Source organism: Elaeis guineensis, chromosome 5 (assembly GCF_000442705.2).
Source record: "Elaeis guineensis isolate ETL-2024a chromosome 5, EG11, whole genome shotgun sequence".
In the NCBI taxonomy this organism is placed as follows: Eukaryota; Viridiplantae; Streptophyta; class Magnoliopsida; order Arecales; family Arecaceae; genus Elaeis; species Elaeis guineensis.
Window position 1 is genome coordinate 28,219,828 of NC_025997.2, and position 24,879 is coordinate 28,244,706.

At 33.1% G+C, this 24,879-nt stretch overlaps 2 non-coding genes across 2 annotated transcripts; both read right to left on the reverse strand.

Moving 5' to 3' along the window:
* Window positions 1-11,234: 11,234 nt before the first annotated feature.
* On the reverse strand, window positions 11,235-11,344 carry LOC114913675 (small nucleolar RNA snoR100). Its single transcript, XR_003799590.1, has one exon. It is a non-coding gene; the product is annotated as a small nucleolar RNA snoR100 (small nucleolar RNA).
* A 134-nt stretch (window positions 11,345-11,478) lies between these two features.
* Window positions 11,479-11,551, reverse strand: LOC114913674 (small nucleolar RNA Z155). Its single transcript, XR_003799589.2, has one exon. It is a non-coding gene; the product is annotated as a small nucleolar RNA Z155 (small nucleolar RNA).
* Between the last annotated feature and the right edge of the window lie 13,328 nt (window positions 11,552-24,879).

The window sequence follows — 24,879 nt, forward strand, 5'->3', positions numbered from 1 at the left end:
ATTTTCAATAGCCCCATGCCTCCCAAAGTCTCTCCACGTCTCCCTCTCTTCCACCTTCTAGTTCCAATGCCCAAAGGTTTGGGCATCCTCCATCTCCTTACCTAAAAGGAGCTTGGGCATCCCACTTGATGGCCGATTTTTAGATCTTGATTGCTTCCCCCGATTCGAGATTGTGAATCGAGGGTCATGGCAACTGCCGCATACTCATAGGAAACTCTTTCCATAAGCATGCAAGGCATCTTATCATTGCTATCCTAAAATAACAGCGAAATAATTAGTCAATAATTTAAATTCAAAATATAATAATTTAAATTTTAATTTTAATATCTCAATAAATTCAACAATATTCAATACACCTTACATCAAATTCAATAAGACTATCAGTCTAAAATAAAAGTATGGAGACTCTGCTTTTCATTACTCTTCCATTCATATCTTGTATCATCTTAATTTCTCAACATCTGTAAAAACAGTAAAATAGGAGGTAGTGAGCTAGACAGCCTAGTAAGCAATGATCACTTTCAATAGATTTTATCAGATATTTAAGTAAATAATTATTTATAAAAAATAAACATATAGAGTTCATCAATTCAAAATTAATTTCAATTATACAATATAATTCATGCTAAATTTATTTTTTTTCAAAAATTCGAATTTCTTTCGAGATTTTAATTTCTTTCATTCTTAAATTTTTTTTTTATCAACCATGAGTTATGATCATATTTTTTCTGTGACAGGGTCATAACACCGCGTATCTTTTTGCGATGAGCTACAAATCATCTGGCAGCAAAGTCCTTTGGAACCGCTGGTCTTTCTGGAGGTTTGTCGCTGGTCTCTCTGACGACATATCGCTGGTCTCGCTAGCGATATAAATCCTCAGGACAAATCAATTACCAATGTATATACCCCCATTGGCGGGGTCCTTTACATAGTCAGGTTGTTAATTCATATTGTTCTTATATCAGAATTCTTCATAAATCATGTTTCATATTCTAATTTTGATAAGAAAACATATAATATCATGTAGTATTGAAATTAATCAATATAATAGATCATAAAATCAATATGTTCAATCATGCTTCATCATAACATTTCGAATAAGATATTTTCATAATAAAATATCATTCATCCAATTCATGCATCGTTTCACAAATCATGTCAGAAAAATCCATTATAATTTATCGATAAATCTAAAAAAAGTGAAATATTACTTACCTCGAATGCATTTCAATAAATTCACACAAGTCTATAAATTTTCTTCCAAAAATTTTATTCATAGATCATATCGTGATATCTCATGATCAAACATCCACAATCCTATACAGAATCAATTTCAATAATTAAAAAGAATACGAATACCATATTTCAATGGTTTAGATTGGGTTAGATCATCTAATTGCATCTAATCGAAATCTAATTAGGACATAAACAATCCAAAGTTTGACTATCAGATCAAATTTGATTCGAAGTGATAGAATCAAGATTTCTTCATTTGTTTCATAAAATCAAGTGGAGAGAGAAAATTATAGGAGAGAGAATTCATGAGGTACAATTCGAATTGATCAAGTAACACAATTCAATATTACGATTGGTCCAATATCTCGATTGGTAAAATCAACATGATCTAATCAAGTCATGATTAAATCAAATCATGGATGATCAAATTGAGAAATATCGGGTCTGATCAAGATGAGTGCCAATACACTGTCCAACAATCATGGATCAAGATTCTTCATCAGATCAAAAATATTAAAAAAAATTCTTTCCTTGACTAATCTTTTTAGAGAGAGAAATCGATCGAGAGAGAAATGGCTTAGAGAGAAAAAATTTTAAAGAGAGAAATTCATCTTGGACTCTTCAGATAATATGATTCAATAAAAATTCGATCGATCATATCAAATCATGCTGAAATTATCATGAAAAATAAAATCTAAAAATACTTGATCTGATCAAAGAGGGTGCCGGTGTACCGTCCGACGATCATAGATCAAAAATTCATCATTAGGATCATTTAAATTCATTATCATTCTTCTCAAATTTTTAAAAAATCTTAAGAGAAAAATAATCTAGAGAGAGAAAGTAGAGAGAGAAAATAAAGAGAGATTAGAGAGAGAAAGAGAATGTAGGGAGAAGAAAAGAGAGAGAAAAAGCAGAGAGAGAAAGTCTTTCTCTTTCTTCTTCTTTTTCTTCTTCTTCTTCTTTTCTTTTTTTTCTTTTTCTTTTCTTTTTCTTTTTTCCTTCCTTTTTCTTTTCTTTTCTTCCCGTGGTCTTTCCTGGCCGAAACAGGGACCGACAAGTCCCCTCCCTTTGACCGACCATCTGAGCTGCAACCGGTATGGTGAAGGCTGACGGCAGGGGGCAACCCTCTCGAGTTCGGAGAGGCTAAGGCCGGCAGTCGGCAGTGATCGTCGACGTCGAAAAATCAAAGAAAAAAAGAGACCAAATAGGGGGTCCCTTCTCTGACGAAATTCGACGAAACCCGTCGCCGGCAGTTGTGCACAGAGGCACGAGAAAAAGAGAGAGAAGAGAGGAAGAGAAAGAAGGGTTTACCTCATCCTTCGGTGACTCTGTCGGTGAGAAATCGCGGCGAGCATGAATCGAGGGGCCGCGGCTTCAATCGGGAAAATCGGAGAGGAAACATTGATAATCATCGATGATTGCTATATCCTCTCACAGAGGAGAGGAGGGGGGTTCTTATAGGGCTCATTCTAGGGTCCTTCAATGGCCCTAGGACTCTGATGTTCAATCAGAACCGAGGAAGGAGAAGACTCCGATCGGGAGTCTTCTTCCCCTTTTTTCTTTTTCGGGCTTTGTTGGTTGGGTTTAAGGCCTAATTGGGTCGAGCCATAACATTCTTCCTCTCTAAAAGAAATTTCATCCTTAAAATTTTTCTTGCTTGAGTCTTCATAGTTTTTTACTTGAATCTCATCCTCAAATATTTTAATATTCTAATTCTTGATATAAATTTATTTTTAAATTATTTCATAAAGAAAAAGTCAATACATCAAATATTGATCTGAAACAGAATCATTCATTTCTTATTATCAAAATCAATATCTCAAAGATTTTCAATATTTTAAGATTTTAAAATCAAGAAAAGGAGAGCAAGAAAAGAAAAGAAAAAAAAGATTAAGGAAAGGATCAAAGAATTGATTGCGATCCAGACTTCGTTTAGATTTGTAGGATGTTGATCTTTCTTGGAGAAGAAAGATTAATATCAAAGAGGACTGTTCTAAATTGATCTTGAGTGGATATCTATAGAGGTCGGACACTTGCAAAGCTAAGGAAGAACCTACTCTCTTTCAGATCTAGATTCAAAAAAAAAATTATGAAACAGATATGTGATTCGATCACATATTTAAAGTTAACATAAAATTTAGCATATATTTAATTTTAGCATATGAAGTAGATCCTTGTATTCTATATTTTATGTATGCATGATTTAGATTAAAAGATATTTTAATCTTCTATTCCACTATGTTGTTTAGAAAAAAAAATTGAAACACACATGCATGCCCCTACACAAAATTTTAATAGTTATAGTTAAACTCATATGGTTAACTTTGATGCTTGACCAATTGTTTACTTGAATGCATGTGCTAATCAATAAAAACAAGGGCCTTAGTGCAACATAAGCCATCCTCTTCCTCCTCTTCCTCTTCCTCCTCCAAGCCGCACATGAGCCATCCCCTCTGCTCTTCTCTCCTTCCTCATTCATTTTTTCTCCACATTCTCCTCCTCGTCCAAGCCACCTATGAGTCATTTCCTCTCTACTCATCCCCTTTCTTTTCATTCACTTTTTTTTCTCATCTTCTTCCTCCTTCAAACCTACCCATAAGCTCTATCCCTTTATGATGGGCCCCTTCAACATTGCCCCTTCTCACCAATAATCTATCCTTTCTCTTCCTCTTCTTTCTCATCTTTTTCTCCTTCTTGTCATCCACTTTCTCCAAAGTTGCGCCCATGAGCCCTCCTCCATGGTGTTCCTCCACCTCCATCTATTCATTACCAATGGCCTCTTCTCCTTCTCCTTCCTCCTCACCCCCTTCTCCTCCTCCTCCTCCAATCCTATCCATGAAACCTCCAATGCCTTCCTCCCCCTTCATGTCGACCTCCATGACTCTATTCTTTTCCTCTATGGTGTCTCCCTCTACCTCTACTTCTTCCTCACTGGTGATTCCTTCTATTTAACCAAGAGATATTTTCATACATTGAGAGGAAAAACTAATATTATTTATCAAAAAATGAATGGTTGGACCATATTTGTTGCCCAGATATGGAGCCCAAGAGGAGGGATGAATTGGGACCCTTTTAAAATTTTAAAGATTAGTGCACTTAAACAATGTGCTAAAATGTTTGAGTGGAGAGAGTTGATTTTCAATAAAAATAAATTCAAACACAAATAATAAGATTGCAAGTATAAGGCATAAAGAATAAGTAAAGAGAGGCAAACACAACAAATACAAAGAATTTATAGTGGTTCGGTGCCAACCTTGCACCTACATCCACTCTTCAAGTCCATACTTAAGAATTCAATCCACTAAATGGATTTCAAAAATTACACCACATCGGACACCTCCGACCCTTGCTATCCAAGCAAGAACACTTATTTTTTGAGAATAAGCCAATCCTCAACAATCCAATTCAAGGTTCGGATCAATCCAACCGAGTTTTGGAATCCCCAAAACTCAAAAACCCAAATACAATATAAGAAAAATAGGATACAAAAAATTCAACACAAAATCCTATTAAGTAGATACAATAAATACAATAGAAATATAATACTTAAGGGGACGAAGCTTTTGCTGAACACCCTCAATGAATTTCACCTTGATTGCTACTGGATAGTGGTTGGTGAAGTGATAAATGCTTCTATTTCTCTCTTTAGGACTGATAGAGCTTTTCTCAGATTTGAACTTGAATGTTTGCTTAATCTTATGATTTTTTATTTCAAAAGAGTATTTATAGTCACCATTTATCCTTGAAAATGCCTTAAAATTGATTTTGATCCGTTGGAGTGTGTTTAATGTGCATTAAATGCATCAAAAATAGACTAAAAACTAGCTGTTATGCATGCTCGCAGGAATGGAGCGTCCTACTGGTAATGAGATGTCCCATGGGATGTCCCAATTGGCCAGACATAAACTTTAGCTTTCTGTTTTGGTCTCAGAATCTCAGGGATCATCTCAGATGGATCATTCCACTGCATGGGTCATCCCAGATAGATCGTCCTACTGCATGCCATGAGCCAAAATGAAGCATGCATCCCAGATGGATCACTCTATTTTGTGCCAATCTAGTTTTTCATGCATTTAAAGTCTGAAACTTATCAGAATACTTTCAAATACTTTCAAATAACTTGGACATTCTCAAAAGCCTTCGAAAACCTCTCCAACTTACAGAAACTTCAACTTTGGCATGCTAGATAAGGTTTTTTAAACCCAATCTCTTGGACTATCTGAAACATCACAAAGACAATCTCCAAGGATAAGAAACACACTAGTAGTCTCCTCAAATAGTTTGTGATCATCAAAATCAATTCTTGAAGCAACAATCTCCTCCTTTTTGATGATGACAAAATATTTGAGTGCTCATAAAATATATCTTTAAAGCTCAAAGAAGTTGGGTTTGTGAAGCACTAGTAGAATTATGTCAAAAAAAATCAACAAAGAGGATTATGATATACATATTTTTAGCAAACTTTAATGATTTAATTCATTTTACTGAAACCATTTGTGAAGGTATCAAAGTATTTCTAAAAATTATTCTTATTTAATCAAAATCTTGTCATTTCTTGTATGAATTATATTTTTTTGATCATTTTGAAAAAGATCTCCCTCTTTCTTATATAACGAGTGTTCAATTTAAAAAAAATTTCTTATTGAAGCACAGATGATTCATAAAAAAATTTTGTTCTTTTTTTCCTTGTTTTTTTTGTTATCAGAGCAATAAGTGTGAATGAATATTTCTTTCTCTTTTTCTTGTTTTGATCTTAAAGAAAGAATGACCCACTTGAACAAGAATTAAAAGAGAAGAAATTAAAGTATTTTGTAAAATCAAAAATGAATGTATCGAGTCATTTTGGTATTAATTTAAAAATAAAATTATTAGAGCACTTAAAAAAATAGATATATCAGTGTAATTTTTTAAATAGTATCAAAATGAAGATAAAAAATAAATGTATCAGAGAAAAAAAATAGACATATCAAAAGCGTATTGAGGGTGTATCAAAAGCATGTCGAGGGCATATCAGTGCAAAATACTGTATCAGAGCAAAAAAATTTAAAAAAGTAGCAAAAGATTTATTAAAAAAATATATACATAGACTAGACTAGACTAGACTATAGACAATATACTACTTTTACCATTATTTCTCTCCTTTTTTGACATCATCAAAAAGAATGGACTAAAGGGAGTAAGATGGTGGTAGGTCTAATATCAAAATAATAGAGCATTCATTCAAGTGTAATAGTTAATCATCCATCCAAAAAAAATGATAATTGGCATTCATTCATCCAAAAAGAAATAAGCCTAATAAAATGATAATAACCTCATTCAATTACACAAAAAAGAGAGGTTACAAGAGTCATAATGAGTATAAAGTTCTCATACATCCAATCTACAAAATATAACTAAGTAATCTAATATAAAATGGAGAAATCAGTGAGACTGGGCATCGAGCATGAGGTCAAGATAAGTGAAACAGGATCAGCCTCATCCTCGATCGAAGGGTCTGGTCTGACATGACAATGTTGAAGGACGAAAAGCAATGGGCTGAACAAATGCAGGCTCACTAGATGTAGAGGACCTAGACTGAAGCTGAGTCCTAATACCATCAAGCTGGGACAGGATACCCCGCACTGTAAGTCTGAGTCCATCCAAATCAATGGATACAAAATTTCTGGAGTCCTTGATGTCTATCCGAATCATTTCAAAAGATGAACGAAACTGACTGTGAAGTCTTTCTATCTCTCGGGCTAGGTCATTCATCTATGGTGTAGAAGAAGTCGATGCGCCCACTCCAGCAGAGAATCTACAATCTGTCTGACTTCCCTCTCTATATCAAAAATTCTGTCACTGAATCTGAGAAGGGAGCTCTCCACACCCTCCAATCTAATACTCAAGTTAGACAGGAACTCCATCAAAGAGGAAATATGTGGCACAATGGATGATTTCAAGGATGGAACAGAGAAGGCACTCAAAAGAGCTGAGTGAAACTACTATAGCTGCTGTGGCGACTGCTGTAGAATTTGCTCTTGGTATAGCTAAAACTGATGGAGCTGCTGTAGTATCTGATCCTGAAACTGCTGCTGCTGAACAGATAAGATTCCTGCCACTCTCTCAGCTAGCTGTCCCATATCAACATCCTCCAAGCTAAAAGTAGGCACGGTACGGCTCAATGGGGGTACGTTGACCGAGGATCCTACCTCAAGCTCTGAAACATAGTAATCAACTGGACTCGATCTGGGCACAGGAGAAGATGGACCCTCTCCCTTAGGGCTGATAGAGCTTTTTCCAGATTTGAACTTGAATGCTTGCTTAATCTTATGATTTTTCACTTCAAAAGAGCATTTATGGTCACCATTTACCCTTGAAAATGCCTTAGAGTTGATTTTGAGCCGTTGGAGTATGTTTAATGCACATTAAATGCACCAAAAATGAGTTGAAAATTAGTCGTTACGCATGCTCGCAGGAATAGGACATCCCATGAGGCGTCCCACTGGTAATGGAACATCCCATGGGGCGTCCCAATTGGTCAGACAAAAACTTCAGCTTTCTATTTTGGTCTCAGAGTCTCAGAGATCGTTCCAGATGAATCGTCCCACTACATAGGTCATCCCAGGTGGGTCGTCCCACTGTGTGTCATGAGCTAAAATAAAGCATGCCGGCTATCCAATGAAAGGGGATGACCCAGATGGCTCGCTCCATTTTGTGGCAACTCAGTTTTTCATGTATTTAAAGTCTAAAACTTACCAGAACACTTTCAAATACTTTCAAATGACTTGGACACTCTCAAAAGTCTTCGAAAACCTCTCCAACTTACAGAAACTTCAACTTTGGCATGCTAGATGAGGCTTTTTAAACCCAATCTCTTGGACTACCTGAAACATCACAAAGATAATCTCTAAAGATAAGAAATACATTAGTAGTCCCCTCAAATAGTTTGTGATCATTAAAATTAATTCTTGAAGCAACAATATTAGAATATATTGATGATTAAAAGGGTCCGTTTGACACTTTTTGAAGTATATGGGATGTAAATGAAATTCGGCTAAAATTGAGGTGGTATTCCTATAATTTTTCCTAAAAATTAAGAAAGCCAAAGACCAAAATGTGTCTTATTAAATGCATACCATAAAAGGTCAAACATGAATACATGATGTTTATCTTCCCCGTAATGCTAAGTAATTTCTGAAACATATATCATAAACACCATATTCGATATAGAAGAGTTTCCATTCAAAAAAAAGAGAACAAAAATCCTTTAAGGTGGGGACCAGAGAAAAACTTATAGAGCAAACTTCATAGTTTACCATGTTTCTTCTAACATCAATCTTAAAGAAGAAACCTAAAAGGCCTATTCTTTTGTAGGTAAATATCATAAAAGAATTGATCAATTTTTCTATTGATCAATTTATCTATGTTATCACACTTCTCTAGATCGATAAATTATTTTTTTATGAATAATATTTATCCATGAAATAGGAAGAAAGTCTTACCCACCTAGAAGATGGGTAAGTCATTTTTTTATCAACTAAAAAATAATTATTTTATTTGATTCCTAATATATCCCTAACCTATAAAATAATATAATAATATATAATACTTATATAATATAATATTATTATCGAATGATATTTTTTATTTTAATATAATAATATTATTTTATTATATAATATAACTATTATTATTTTATTATATAATATAGCTATTATTATTTTATTATTTTATAAATATATACTATATAGTACTATATATTATAATATATTATAATATAATATATCATACTATATTATTATATATAATAAAATGTATTATGAAAAATATAGATAGATCTTAGCAACTTATCTAGGAAGCTAGTAATACAAAAAAATATGAGTAAAATATTCTCGAGCTATTTTTCAATATATAAAAAAATATGGATAAATTTTTTTTTATCTAAATATTATCTAAAAAATACTTATCCAGAAAAATATAAATTTTTGAGTAAATTTTTTATCCTTAAAAGAATGGCCCAAAAGTTAAAGACTTTTTTTACTAACAGAGTTATAAGCCCTATGATTTAAAAAAAATATTGTATTATCTTTCTTCCTCATTTTCAATATATACCTTTTACTGACACATATTATATTATCATATGATGCAAACTAAATAAATTAATCATCAAGTAACTCAATGCATACCTCCAAATAAATCGATACATAACTTTCAAAATATAGAGTTCATCAATCCATCATATATATACTTAGCAAATTAGTCATTTAATAATCCAATACATACCTTTATACAAATTAATACATAATTTTTAGAATATTTTATTTCACTGTTACACATTACATGGTCTGATGATATAAACTCATCGACTTTCTGATACATACTATAAGCTTCTTTAATACATATTGAGTAATGATCCAATACATATCTCCAAATAAAAAAATATGATCTGAAAACTATATATCTATTTACCTAAGAGATGTGTATTAGATCATTGCTATGTATGTATCAAAGCAGTTTATAGTATATATCAAAAAATCAATGAGTATATATTATCATAGCATATAGTAGGTATTGGTGAATATAATATTTTAAAAGTTTTATATCAATTTGCTTGAAGGTATATATTGAGTTGCTAGATAACTAATTTGCTAAGGGTGTATCATCTGTGTATTAGTGAACTTAATATTCTGAAATTATTTTTTGATTTATCTAAAAGTATATGTTGGGTCACTAATAAGTGTGTATTAAATAAGTTTATAGTATATATCAGGAAATTGATAAGTATGCATCACCATATCATAAAAATGTATACTAATGAATATAATCTTCCAAAAATTATATATCAATTTGCTTGGAGGTGTGTATTGCATTTAATTTATTAAGTATAAATTATCTGATCATGTACTATATATTGGTAAACTCCATATTTCAAAAACTGTATATTGATTTATCTAGATCTATGTATTTACTTACTTGATGATTAATTTATTTGGTATATCTCACTTGGCGCTATAATATATATTGACAAAAGGTATATTATGAAAATAAGTAAGAAAGAGAATATAATATATTTTTTTATTTTTAATTCTAAGATTAACGACTCCATTAGTAGGAGGAATCTTTAACTTTTAAGTTTTTTTTTTTAAATTAATATTAGGAGAATGTAGCAAACAGTATGAAGACCGTCTTATAATTTTTTCTCTAATATCTATCCCATATCATTTTTGTTCAAAAAAATATAGAAGAATTACAGATGTGGCATATGATGGCTTTGCCAACTCAAGGACAGAGCCTCCATTTTAATATAAGATTAGATTAGATTATTAATTTAAAATAAATGTTATATATCAATTCATCCTCCATAAAAATTTTGGTTTACATGTGGCAGTGTTACAGATAAGTTTTATTTTTACTAAAATAAAAACTTAGAAAAGACTTTTGAGATTTTTTTTAAACATAAAAAGCCTGATTGCTTACTTATCAACTTTCACGTAAAACAGACAGCACCATTTTTTCATATTGCCACTTCTTATGCTTTGATATTTCTGTTTTCTTTTCAAATTAAGTTACAGATAAGTTTTATTTTTACTAAAATAAAAACTTAGAAAAGACTTTTGAGATTTTTTTTAAACATAAAAAGCCTGATTGCTTACTTATCAACTTTCACGTAAAACAGACAGCACCATTTTTTCATATTGCCACTTCTTATGCTTTGATATTTCTGTTTTCTTTTCAAATTAAGTTACAGATAAGTTTTATTTTTACTAAAATAAAAACTTAGAAAAGACTTTTGAGATTTTTTTTAAACATAAAAAGCCTGATTGCTTACTTATCAACTTTCACGTAAAACAGACAGCACCATTTTTTCATATTGCCACTTCTTATGCTTTGATATTTCTGTTTTCTTTTCCAATTAAGTTTTTCCAAAAGCCACCAACTGTCAACCAGTTTCATAGAACTCCTCATTTAATCAACTCTAGTATATGTTCAATTTTCATAAAACGTGGTGGTGCAGTGGATGTGGGTCGCATCCAACCTCGCTACATCAAAGCCCGGGGGCATCAGCGCGAGCAAACCAATGGAACCATCTTTCATTTCCATTTACCTTACCATGTTTCCTTCTTCCCCAAAGTCTGGTCGCCAGCATCGACTTATTGTGCAGTGGCCTAAAAAACTTATAAGCAAAATTTTTCTTAAAGAAAAATCCATGAGTATTCAAGAAAAAAAAAAAACGGGCAGAAAACTGGGACCAAGAATTACCATCGATCAGATAAAGTCTGATGCTTTTGATCAACACATTTTTTTTCTGCGAAATGTTATCATCACATCAACGGTATCAAAATGTTGAAGGATCAGGAGAAAAAGTTCAACTTGAGGCCGAACAAAAGAGCATAGTTAATCCAAGAAAAGAAATAGAAGATCAGAAATATATTGGAGAAAATATAAAACATTAGGATATTATTAAGCAGAGAAGGCTCGGAACGGAGGGAGGTCCAGGCATTCCAGATCTTCGAGTTATCTTACACTTTCCTAGATCTAAGTAATGACGGTAGCAAGAGTCATCCTCAAGATAGATCTTCACATCACAGTCTTTGGATGCATACATAGGTTAAAAAAATAATAAAGAGAAAAAAAAAATCGAAATATAGACAAAGGCCTCCTCCCACCCGAGAAATTTGGCTGCCCGAAATTCTCCGATTGTCGCCCGGGGGAAGTGGAGAGGCAGAAGGGTTTACATACAGAGGAATCGCGTGTTGGTTATGCCTCGTACCATTGGTGTAATTACCATAACATGTTTGAGAGTGGGGCTGCAAATGGATTGGATTCTCTGGTGTTGAACTCATTCGAAATTAATCTGGTGCAAACTGTAAGTTGGATTCAAAAAATGTTGCAACTCTCAAATATAAAATGAATTTGAATTATTAAATTCTTAGTCCAAATCAATCCCAAATTAGCCTATTACATATTTCAAATTCTGCGTTGGATATAAGAAATTAGTAACTTTTTTTTTAGTAATACAGTCAGTTAGTAATTAACAAGAATTATACCCACATGATGTGAATCGACAACATCATCATTATAATAAACAATGAATGATCAAAAAAATACAGGTAAAATAAATAAGATTTATTTTTATTAACAATTCAAGTTAAAATAATAGAAATAATTAAACAATAATTTGAAAAATTACTGCACTAATCTAAAGGCAAGTATTTTTTTCAGTCTCTACCCCCTTCGATCATTGTGATACTAAATGCCAGGTCGCAAGTCAAAAGCTACCTTTATACATAAGAAGATGAAAAATCAAAAGAATTGTATATAAGTTGATATTTCATAATTAAAAATAATAGGAAGCTCATATTGTGCAATATTTAATAAGAATAAATTGAAAGTATTAATAGAAACTAATATGCAATTGAAATGATAGCACATAAAAATAATAAGAATAATAAAACAAATTATATAAAAAATATTAAAAAAATATTGAAGAGCTTCATGTACGAAAGAAATAAGGAGGATGCCTCAGACAAATAGAATGTAGAGGAGAGAAGGCCTAATTTTATATATCTCCAGATGGAAATATATATCGCCGGACTTCCATCGGAAATAAAAAAAAGTAGAGTTTAGTAATATTTACTATTGAGTTTGAAGCTAGTGTTCCAGTGAGTCTGCTTGCCCCATGAAAGAGGGGGCCATAAGTGAAGAACCACGTTGCGCTAATGGGTGGCATCACATGTGACATGCTTCTGTCTATCAATATTTTTTAATTAAAAAATAAAAAAAAATATAAAAATATCTCTTTAACTTTAGCTCAATTTTATTTTCATCCTATGTACTTTAAAAGTATTAAACTGATTCTTCTATTTATTGACATGTTCTAATATGATCTACTGATTTATTTATCAACAAACAGTATTATCTTGTCCTCTCAATGGATAGAAATATCCTTCACTTATGAGTGGACTTGAAGGAGGAAGAAGATAAGGAGAAGGAGGAGACCATTGTAGAGGAGATGGCTTACGAACAGCTTGGAAGAAGAGGATGAAGAGGAGGATAAGGAGAAAGGAGAGCAGTGGAAGAATTGATAGAGGTGGAGGGTGTTAAATGTATGCCCTAAAAGTCAATATAACAGATACATTATAATAATTCTAGGACATATTTTTATACTTAAACAATTGATTTATCAATAAAGTGGATAATTTTTTTATCCATTGTTATGTTATGTGTCCGAAAATCGTCCAAAAAATTAATAATTTAAGATACATATTGTAAAGAGTTTAGATTTGAGATATCTATAATTAATTTTTAAATTGTTTTCGATCGATAGATCATCGCGGGGATAGTGATTGATCCGATTAGATCAACATATGGATCGCTTCTTTCGAGATAAATGAGTCTCGGGTCTATAGTGTAAAGACACTAAGTAAAAGTGTGAATAGTTGTTAGAGAACATTGATATTGAGCGTGACCATACGAGAGATCATATGGATATCTACTCACTCAACAGTGATCTTCTCGATGTGGTAGTGGAGTGAGTGGTTGCTCAACCTACGGTGCCTCGACTGCTCACAGTGGGATTGCTGTAGTTTAACTGTACATAAACATGGTCTCCTAGCTATTAAGATTTTTGTAGTATATGTTGGTATAGTAAGTTCATTGTAGGAATAGGATGCATTCTTATAAGAAATCTATTGACCTTAGTAGATAAGGAATAGTCCTATAAAATTTGAGAAGCCAATTTCATAAGTCTATGGCCATAGCAAGGTAATTGATGAAATTTTTTTTTTATGAGTATTATATTTGTATTTGAGCTAATTGAATCTTTCATATGACAGATGTTAGGATTTGATGAGTTTTTATGATCTCCATCTTGTCAGGACTCACGATAGAAGAACTAAATCATACGATAACTATACTTAGAGGTTCTATTTTTTATTCTGCTGGATTACCACCATATGCTGCTCAGTGTCATTAATGGATTATGAGCTCACTAGAATCATTCTAGATCGATGATCCTTGATGGGCATGAGTTAAAATTATTCTAACCCATCAAAAGATATTTCGATGATATTATGATGGAGATCATAGTATGTCTCGCTATCAGATAGAACAGAACTTATAGGGTCATACCCAAAAAAGATTCTTAACTGATCAGATAGTTAAGTTATGATTATGAATCGTAATAAGATTTAATTATCAATATGATTGATAATGCAAAAGTTGTAATTAATTAATTCGTTAAGTGTTAGTGAATTACAAGAGAATCAATTAGTAATTGTATTGCTGTTTGGATTAATCTGATTGAGCTACGAAGTTTAAATCAAATCTAATTAAATTAGATTCAATTTGATTTGATTTGAATTTGATTAGATCAAGCCTAATTGGATTACAAGATAGCTCAATTACATAAGGAGATTAATTTTTAGTTTGATTAGAACTTAATTCAATCAATTTTTTAATTAGATTAGGAGTTAATTCAAATTTAATTGTGTTCCTAATTGAACTAAAAATTAACTTAATTTGGATGCTAACTAATTCTAAATTGGTTAGGATTAAAACAGATTTAAATCAGCCCTTAAAAGAATCCCAGTTGGACTGGGATTCTATCTCTTTGCGCCACTCATGTTCACTCCTAGAAAGGAGATGCCTTCTTGGTTTTTGTGCCAGCAATGAATCATGCCATAAGCCCTCACACACCCTCTCTTATCTCCTTTTAGATTAGGATCAGGTTTGGTTTGATTTGAATTTAAATCAGTTTAAATTTGAATTAAAACTGGAGTCCTAGTTTGATAAGGTGATTGACCTTGTCAAAACCTAAACCCTATACAACTCTTAGACACCACTTATAAAAAGAGGGCCTTTGGGATGTGGAAAATAATCTAAAAACATTCTTGGGGCGTGAGCTTAGGCATGGGTCTTCTCTTGGGCGTGGGGTATTTTAGAGAGAAGAGAGAAGGGAAAAGAGAAAAGGTTCTCATAGTTTCTTCTTCCCCATCTTCTTCCTCCTAGTCTTCTTCTTCTTAGGAGGGTCTTAGAGATTAAAGAAGATTCTAATCAACCATTAAGGAAGCAATCTTTGTAAGAAAACTAACATTTCGAAGAGATCAAAAAGTCTCCGATCAGATCAGACTTCGTGTGGATATCTGTATAGGTCGAACACATGCACGGCTATACCAAAACCTGAGACATCCTCAGATCTAGATCTGAAGGAGTTCAATGATTCAAATATGTGATTCGATCATAAAATTATTTGATTCTCTGAAATCAGATGCTCTTAATTATATTTATCATCATATAAACTAGATCCATAGGTATTTGATTTAGATCTATGCATGCGTAGAATTAAATCTGATTTAATCTAGTCTTTCGCTGCTTATTTTTTAAAATTATTTTGAAATCTACATGTAAAATATCTAAAATTTAATAGTGGTATCAGAGCCAAGTTCATATATATGAAAATAAAATAAGATTTAATTTTTAATCAGATCTAAAATTAATTTGATTAATGATCCGACATCGTATGCTATAAGGTTATCCTGGTACGAGGTTTATCCCTTATATTGTAAAGGTTGTCCGATATCGATGTTGGATCCTTTTGAAAAGTATTTTTAATATTTAAATTTATTTTTTATAGATCTAAAAAATTATTTTAGATCAATTTTTAATCATGTATGAGATATATAAGTAGTGATTTAGATCTGAAAAGTAGTTTTAGATCTAATTTTTATGCATGAATGATTGCTGAAATTTGAAAACTAGTTTCAAAATCATAACATGTTTAAATATTAAATTTAGAATTTAGATCTGAAATCTAAAAAATTATTTTGAGATCATAATATGTTAAATCATTCATGTAATTCAAATCTAAAATTTAGATTTTATATCTGAATTTAATGTTAATAAGATTAACAATTGGTCATGGCTAAATCAAATTAGGTCTAGTAATTTGATTACATCTAGGATAATTGATTTGAACTTAATGGAATCCAATCAATTTGAGTGATTGATTAAATCCATTCAAGAGTTGATTAGGATTAGGTCAAGAGTGCTCATGATCAAACCAATAGTTGTAGTTGGTCGGATCGATTGAAATCTATATGTTAAATCGATTGACCTAAAGACCTAATTCAGCTCAGTGGCTCGAGCCTCAATCACTTAAGCTAACCTATTTGAAACCAATTGATCAATTGATGTATAAGGTAAGTATTAGATGGTGGTTACTTAATTAAGACCCTTGAATGTTTAAGGGGGAGCCTCCCACTCATCTCCACTTATCCGGGCAATTTGGTAGATTGTGTCTTGAATCAGGTTACTTGGTAGTTCGGTTTAGCCCATGCCAATAGGATTAGTCATGCTGATGACTAATTAGATGAGACCTAAATCAAAATCTCCTCACACACATATTAAGTCTAGCAGTCTTCCACCGTTGTAGATGTGCAGGCTTGCAACTGGTGTTGATGATTCTTTGCTGGTCATAGTAGTTTAGTTGCCACGGAAACACGCAACCACTCTATAGCATTAGATGCTTTGGGATAGAGATGGGGTTGAGCCCAATATCTATCAGGTGAGAGATCCAATGACGGCTTTGCATCCACTTGTGAATGGTGGGTCAGACTGAACTAAAGAGTATAGCCAATATCTGTCAGGTGAGCCTACATAACTTAGAGACTGAAACACTGCATCTTGCTTGGAGATGCATTGGATAAGAGTTGCCCACTCATCGACGTAACTGTTACCAATATCTATCAGGTGAGGTGCATGTACATCAGTAAGACCGCAGTATCCACTAAGAATTTTTGTCAATGGGGTTGGGCCCAATATCTATCAGGTGAGAGACCTAATTACAGCTTTGCATCCACTTATGAACGATGGGTCAAACTGAACTAAAGAGTATAGCCAATATCTGTCAGGTGAGCTTACATAACTTAGAGACTGAATCACTGCATCTTGCTTGGAGATGCATTGGATAAGAGTTGTCCACTCATCGATATAACTGTTACCAATATCTATCAGGTGATGTGCATGTACATCGGTAGGACCGCAGTATCCACCAAGAATTCTTGTCACGTTATCTGGAGAGTATGAGAGATACAAAAAAATAGTGGGAGCTGATTTATTTTTAAAAGTCTCTAGAATAAATATAGATTTAAGTATAAATGTCTAACTAGAATCTTTGCTTTTCACAATTTAACCATCTCAGCTTCAAATTCTTTAGCCCATATCTTGAGTCTAACCGTTTGACCAAAATCAATTTTAAGGACTGGCTCAGAAATCTCAAAATAATCTTGATATCGAAAAAATTAGGATATGTTCTCGATCAGAACCCCCCTCCTTTGCCAAACCGTCTTAGTGTTGAACAGAGAGCTGCACTAGACAAATAGACAGATGATGATAATTGGGTCAAGTGCTACATACTGACTTCTATGTCAAACGAGTTGCAAAGAGTTGTATGGTGGGCAGAGCCAAATGGTATATTTTGAAGTTTCGAAGGGGCTCTTTGACTCCAAGATGCGTGAGGGACAATCAATCCACGAGCATTGTCTAACAATGATCAAGAATCTGGAAGAGTTTGAGAAGCTCGGCCTTACAATGCAGAAGGAATTGCAAGTGGATCTGATCCTGTAATCCTTGACTAGTTCATACAGATAATTTATAGTAAATTATCATATGAATAAGTTAGACTGCACCCTATTCGAACTTGTCAACATGTTGGTTACTACAAAGGGACTTTGAAGAGTTCAAGGGGCTTCGTTCTTGCTGTAGAGTAGGCTTTTTCTAAAAGAAAGTTTTCAGGAAAGAAGAAGAACAAGCCTACGAAGAAGCAGAAGAAAGAGAAAAAGTCAAAGAAGGACACTCCGAAGATGGCTATAGATAAAAGAAAGTGTTTTCATTGTAAAGCTGATGGCCATTGAAAGAGGAATTATCTGTTGTAACTAAATAGCCTTAAGACCAAAAGGACAGAGAAACTTTCAGAAGGTATGTCTAAATTGCTCGTTGTTGAATCTAATTTTATGTTTTTCTTTACTTCTAGTTGGGTATTAGACTCTGATTCAAGTGCTCATATATGTACTTCTATACAGGATCTAGTGAAAAGTAGAGGGTTGAGGCATGGTGAAATGATTCTTCAGATCGACAATGGAGCAAGATTGCTGTAGAAGCATTGGCACCTATCCACTTCGATTATCATTTGATTTGAGATAGTTTTGAAAGACTGTTATTATGTATCTGTAGCAAGCTAGAGTTTGATTTCTGTTTCTGTACTAGCACAGGAAGATTTTGTTTTTAATTTCAATAAAGACTTCTATTCGATTTATTTGATAAATAAATTGGTTACACATTATCTTTTAATTGACAGTCTTTATCACCTGCATGTTGATGCGTGTGTGAATATAAACGAGCAAATAGTCGGTAGTGTCATAGGTCATAAACGATCTAGAGATGACATTAACCACAAATATATGTGGCACCTAAGGCTTGACCATACTGGAGAAGACAGGATAAACAAACTTAAAAGAGATGATCTTTTAAGCTCATTTAACTCTGAATCGTATCCAGTTTGTGAATCCTATCTTCATGAAAAGATGGCCAAGTTGTCCTTTATAGGACATGAAAAAAAAACCACTGAGATACTTATCCTAGTACACACTGATCTGTGTGGCCCATTTGATGTATAGATCGGGGGTGGTTACAACTACTTTATTACCTTTACTGATAACCTCTCACGGTATGGGTATGTGTTTCTTATAAGACACAAGTCTGAGGCCTTTCAAAAGTTCAAGAAATTTATAAATGAAGTAGAAAAGCAAACAGAAAAATCTCTTAAGGTTCTTCGATTAGATCGAGGAGGAGAATACCTTAGTGAAAAATTTCTGAGTTATCTCAAGCAAAATAGTATAGTCTCATAATGGACTCCTTCTGGTACACCTCAACTCAACAAGATATCCGAAAGAAAGAATAGGATCCTATTAGATATGATCCGGTTCATGATGAGCTTCCCTGACTTATCCTTAAATTTTTGGAGACATGTCCTACTAACCATGATTTACTTACTAAATAGGATTTTCTCTAAATCCATTCCTACCATACCACATAAGATATGGCATGGTAAGAAATCGAGTCTTGATTATTTCAAGATTTGAGGATGTCCGATCCATGTCAAACAACAGCAGTCAGATATGTTAGAGGTTAAGTCTTTTAGGACTCATTCTATAAGATATCCTAAGAAATCTATGGGATACTATTTTTATCTTTCAAAAGATCACAATGTGATTGTGAGCCACCTTGCTGTCTTCTTGAAAAATTAAATTATCTAAGATGGAGGCAGTGGGAGAAAAGTTGAGCTCGAAGAGAAAGTCTCTAAAGAGAAATGAGCTAAAGAACCCGATGAACCTATTAACACTGAGCCAGTAGTTTCGCCTCACCTTGTGATCAAGTAGGATCTTCTGTCCTTGTTGCTCCTTGAATTGATTTTGATGATTACAAAGTATTTGAGGGGATTACTAATGATTCTGGCTTAGAAAAAGACTTATTGCATCTCAGAGATAAAATCGTAATTTTGTCAAGACCTGATTCAGAAGCCTCAAGAGCAAGAACTGAAGACCCCTTGGCATGAGTCGACCCTATGAGTCGACCTCTGCTGCTTTGCAGGCCAAAATTACAGAACAGTTATTTTTTTTTATTCCACAGAGGTCAACCCTATGAGTCGACCCATGAGCATGAGTCGACCCTATGAGTCGACCCTTGTGACGAAAAAATTTCGCAACGGCTAGTTTTTAACCCGTTTCAATTATATTTAATACTCATTTAATGTGCTCTAACGGCTCTATTTCAGCCCAGATTACTCTCTACCATTATTTGAAGTTATATAAAGGGACTTAAAGGAGGAAATCAAAGATAAGAAGAAAGAGAGAGAAATTTTGAAAAAGATTCTTCAAGCATTCTTTTCAATCCTAAGAAAGAGCCCACTTAAAGTATTCAAGAAGCTTTTATTTCAAGTTCACCAACTCCTCAAGAGCTTATTCAAGTCTCCAACCACCTTGAGAAAATCAGAAAGAACTTCCTTCAAATTGTGTAAAGTATATTTAATGCTTTATTCACTCATTAAAGGAGCTTCTTTTGTATTTCTATGCTATTAACTATAATACTTTTTTTGAGTCATTATTTTTTATTTTGGAAGGGTTTCAAAATGTGAAAAGGTTGATCCGAACCTTGAATCAGATTGTATTGGATTGGCTTGTACCCAAAAAATAAGTGGACTAGCTTGGGATAGCTAGAGTCAGAGTTTTCGATGAGTATATTCAGGTTAAATACAAGTTAGTAGATTGGAATTCTCAAGTAGAACCTTGGGGAGTGGATGTAGGTGCAAGGTTGGCACCGAACCACTATAAATCCTCTTGTTTGTGTTGTGCTTAATTGCTCTCCTTTTAAACTTCTTTATTCTCTTGCATTCTTGCATCCAACCATTATCCTTGCATCAATTACACTCTCCTTACTTATCTTGCTATTGTTAAGTATTCTTCATAAGTTGTAAGTTAAGTTTAAAGTTTTTTAGAAACCCTATTCACCCCCCCCTCTTGGATTGCATAGCTGGGCAACAAGTGGTATCAGAGCCCGATGCTCTAGCCCTACTTTGATTTAACCATCAAAGAGTTAAAGATCTATGGCAACTCAAGTTGGCACTTCTCTAGCTAAGGGACAGTCCACTAACCGACCTCCACTTTTTAATGAGTCAAACTATACCTATTGGAAAGCTCGGATGAAAATTTTTATTCAAGCACTTGACTATGATATGTGGAGTATCATAGTAAACGGCCCTCACACACCCACTAAAATTATTGATGGTGTGGAATCAACCAAATCCGAAAAAGAATGGGATGAAGTTGATAAGAAAATGGCTCAACTAAATGCTAAAGCCATGAATGTTTTATATTGTGTCCTAGATGCTAATGATAAGTCTTATTCTAACAGTGACCTCGTGAGGAAGATTCTTAGGTCATTACCAAGAACTTGAGAAGCCAAAGTGACCGCTATCCAAGAAGCCAAGGATCTGAACGTCCTACCCTTGGAAGAGCTTCTAAGATCACTGATGACACATGAGTTGAGTATGAAACAACACCAAGAAGAAGAAGTCAAAAAGAAGAGGACAATCGCCCTCAAATCTGTGGCTCAACTTGAAGAAGAAACTGATGATATAGAAAATAAAGAGCAGGATGAAGAAATGGCTCTCATTACTAGAAGGTTTAAGAAATTTATGAAAAAAAAGAAACAAAGAATGAGGAAAAGGCCACCCACAAAAGGAGAATACAGCAAAGAAAAGAATAAAGACCAACCTCTTATTTGCTATGAATGCAAGAAACCAGGACATTTTAAGTCTGCATACCCACAACTGAAGAAGGGTCCCAAGAAGTACAAGAAGAAGATCATGATGGCTACTTGGAGTGGAAGTGATAAGTTAAGCTCTGAAGAGGAAGACTCAAATGAACAAGCCAACTTGTGCCTTATGACACATAAAAATGAGGTAAACTCTGAAACTCCTATTGACTTTACCTTTAAAGAACTTCATGAAGCCTTCTATAATTTAATTGATGAACTAAAGAAGCTAGGGGTAAGGAATAAAGAGTTAAAATTAAAGAATCAATCTTTACTGAAACAAAATGAGAGCATTTCAAATGAAAAATCTACCCTGCTTCAAGAAAATCTGAACTTAAAGAATGAAATTGCCAAGCTAAAATCATTAGTTGAAAAATTCACTTTAAGTTCTAACAAACTTAATATGATTCTTGAAAATCAAAAGGCTGTTTATGATAAGGCTGGTCTTGGTTACAACCCCTTAAAGAAATAAAAGTTTCTAAAAAATATCTATGTAAACTCTTCAAACAATAAGTTTTTAAATATTACTTATTTCAAATATGGTAAAGTAGGTCACAAGTCATACACTTGTCTCTCTAACAATTTCTTAAATTCTAATGCAAAGAAAATATGGGTTCCAAAAGGAACCATTGTGACTAACCAAAAAAGATCCAAAAAAGCTTGAGTACCTAAAGTAAAAACTTGACTTTTGCTTGCAGGTGTGTCTAGCATCCCAAGGAGCAAAACGAAAATGGTATCTTGATAGCGGATGCTCGAGACACATGACTGGTGATGAATTTCAATTCATCACACTTGATACTAAAAATAGAGGGATGGTCACCTTTGGAGACAATGGCAAAGGAAAGATCATCGGTATAGGTAACATTGGTATCACTTCCTCCAAGTATATTGAAAATATTTTATTAGTAGATGGTTTAAAATATAATTTATTAAGCATCAGTCAATTTTGTGATAAAGGATACAAAGTTATTTTTGAATCTTCTGTATGCATTGTAACTAGTCCTGCTAATGAAGGCATTAAATTTGTTGGACATAGACATGGCAATGTTTATATGATAGATTTGAATGATTTATTCAAAATAAATATGCAATGCCTAGTATCCTTAAATGCCAAGATTAATGAGACTAGTTGGCTTTGGCATCGTAGGCTTGCACATATTAGCATGCACTCACTTTCAAAACTCATTAAGAAGGAATTGGTTATTGGTTTACCCAAATTAAACTTTGAAAAGGATAGAATTTATGATACATGCCAACTAGGTAAACAAACAAGAGCTTCATTCAAATCCAAAAATATTGTTTCAACTTCTAGGCCATTAGAACTATTGCATATAGATTTATTTGGACCTACTAGAACTACTAGTCTAGGAGGAAAATGATATGGTTTTGTAATTATTGATAATTTCTCTCATTTTACATGGATTTTCTTTTTGGCACACAAGGATGAAACTTTTCAAGTTTTCTCTAAATTTTATCGAAAAATCACAAATGAGAAAAGTTTTTCAATTCAAAATATTCAAAGTGATCATGGAACCGAATTTGAAAATCAAGATTTTGAGAAATTTTATGATGAAAAAAAAATTGATCATAATTTTTCAGCACCTAGCACACCCCAACAAAATGGGATAGTAGAAAGAAAAAATAAAACTCTTGAAGAAATGGCCCGTACCATACTATGTGAAAGCAATATTTCAAGATACTTTTGGACGGAAGCAATTAACACAGCATGTTATATATTAAATCGTATTTTAATTAGACAAATTTTAAAGAAAACTTCCTATGAACTTTGGAAAGGAAGAAAATCAAACATTGCATATTTTCATATTTTTGGTTGCCGATGTTTTGTATTAAATAATAGTAAAGAAAGACTAGAAAAATTTGATGCAAAATCTGATGAAGCAATTTTTCTTGGTTACTCCTCTTCTAGTAAAGCCTTTAGAGTTTTTAACAAAAGAACCTTAGTAGCAGAGGAGTCAATACATGTTGTCTTTTGATGAAACTAACGATCTTCCTTCAAGAAAGAATGAAGGTTTTGATGATGCAGATCCTCTTATAGAAGGGATGAAGGAGATCACTCTAAAAGATTCAATAATTCAAGATGATGAAGAACATAAAGACAAACAAGATGAGGAAGGTGAAGAACGACAAGAACAATCTCAAGGTACAAACAATCTACCCAAAGAATGGAGGTATGATCACAATCACCCCAAGAAACTAATCATTGGTGATCCTACACATGGTGTAAGAACTCATTCTTCTCTTAAAGATGCATTCAATCATTGTGCTTTTGTCTCTCATCTTGAACCTAAAATCATAGATGAAGCTGAAAAAGATTTTAAATGGATTAATATAATACAAGAAGAACTTAATCAATTTGAAAGAAATAATGTATGGACCTTAGTATCTAGATCTAAAAACTATTCAATAATTGGCACAAAATGGGTCTATAGGAATAAATTGGATGAACATGAAAATGTGATAAGAAATAAAACAAGATTAGTTGCAAAAGGTTATAATCAAGAAGAAGGAATTGATTTTGATGAGACTTTTGCACCTGTTGCTAGATTAGAGGCAATTAGACTTCTACTTGCTTATGCTTGCTTTATGAAATTTAAATTATTCCAAATGGATGTCAAAAGTGCCTTTTTAAATGGATATATCGCTGAAGAAATTTATGTAGAACAACCTTCAGATTTTGAAAATCATGCTTTTCCTAATCATATTTTTAAATTAAATAAAGCTCTATATGGTTTGAAACAAGCACCCAGGGCTTGGTATGAAAGGCTAAGCAAATTTCTACTTAATAATAGTTTTTCAAGAGGAAATATAGACACAACTCTTTTCATTAAAAGAAATCAAGATGATATATTAGTTATACAAATATATGTTGATGACATTATTTTTGGGTATACTAATGAAACTCTTTGTCAAGATTTTGCAAAGCTCATGCAGGGGGAGTTCGAGATGAGCATGATGGGAGAACTTACATTCTTCCTCAGACTCCAAATCAAACAAACAAAGGAAAAAATCTCCATCACCCAAAGCAAGTACACAAGAGAATTACTCAAAAGATTTGGAATGGAGAACTCCAAATCGATTAGCACACCCATGAGCCCAACATGTAAGCTTGACAAGGACGAAGAAGGTAAAAATGTAGACTTAAAATTTTATAGAGGTATGATTGGTTCTCTACTATATTTAACTGCTAGTAGACCTGATATCATGTTTAGTATTTGCCTGTGTGCTCGCTTTCAATCAAATCCAAAAGAATCACACTTGAATGCAGTTAAA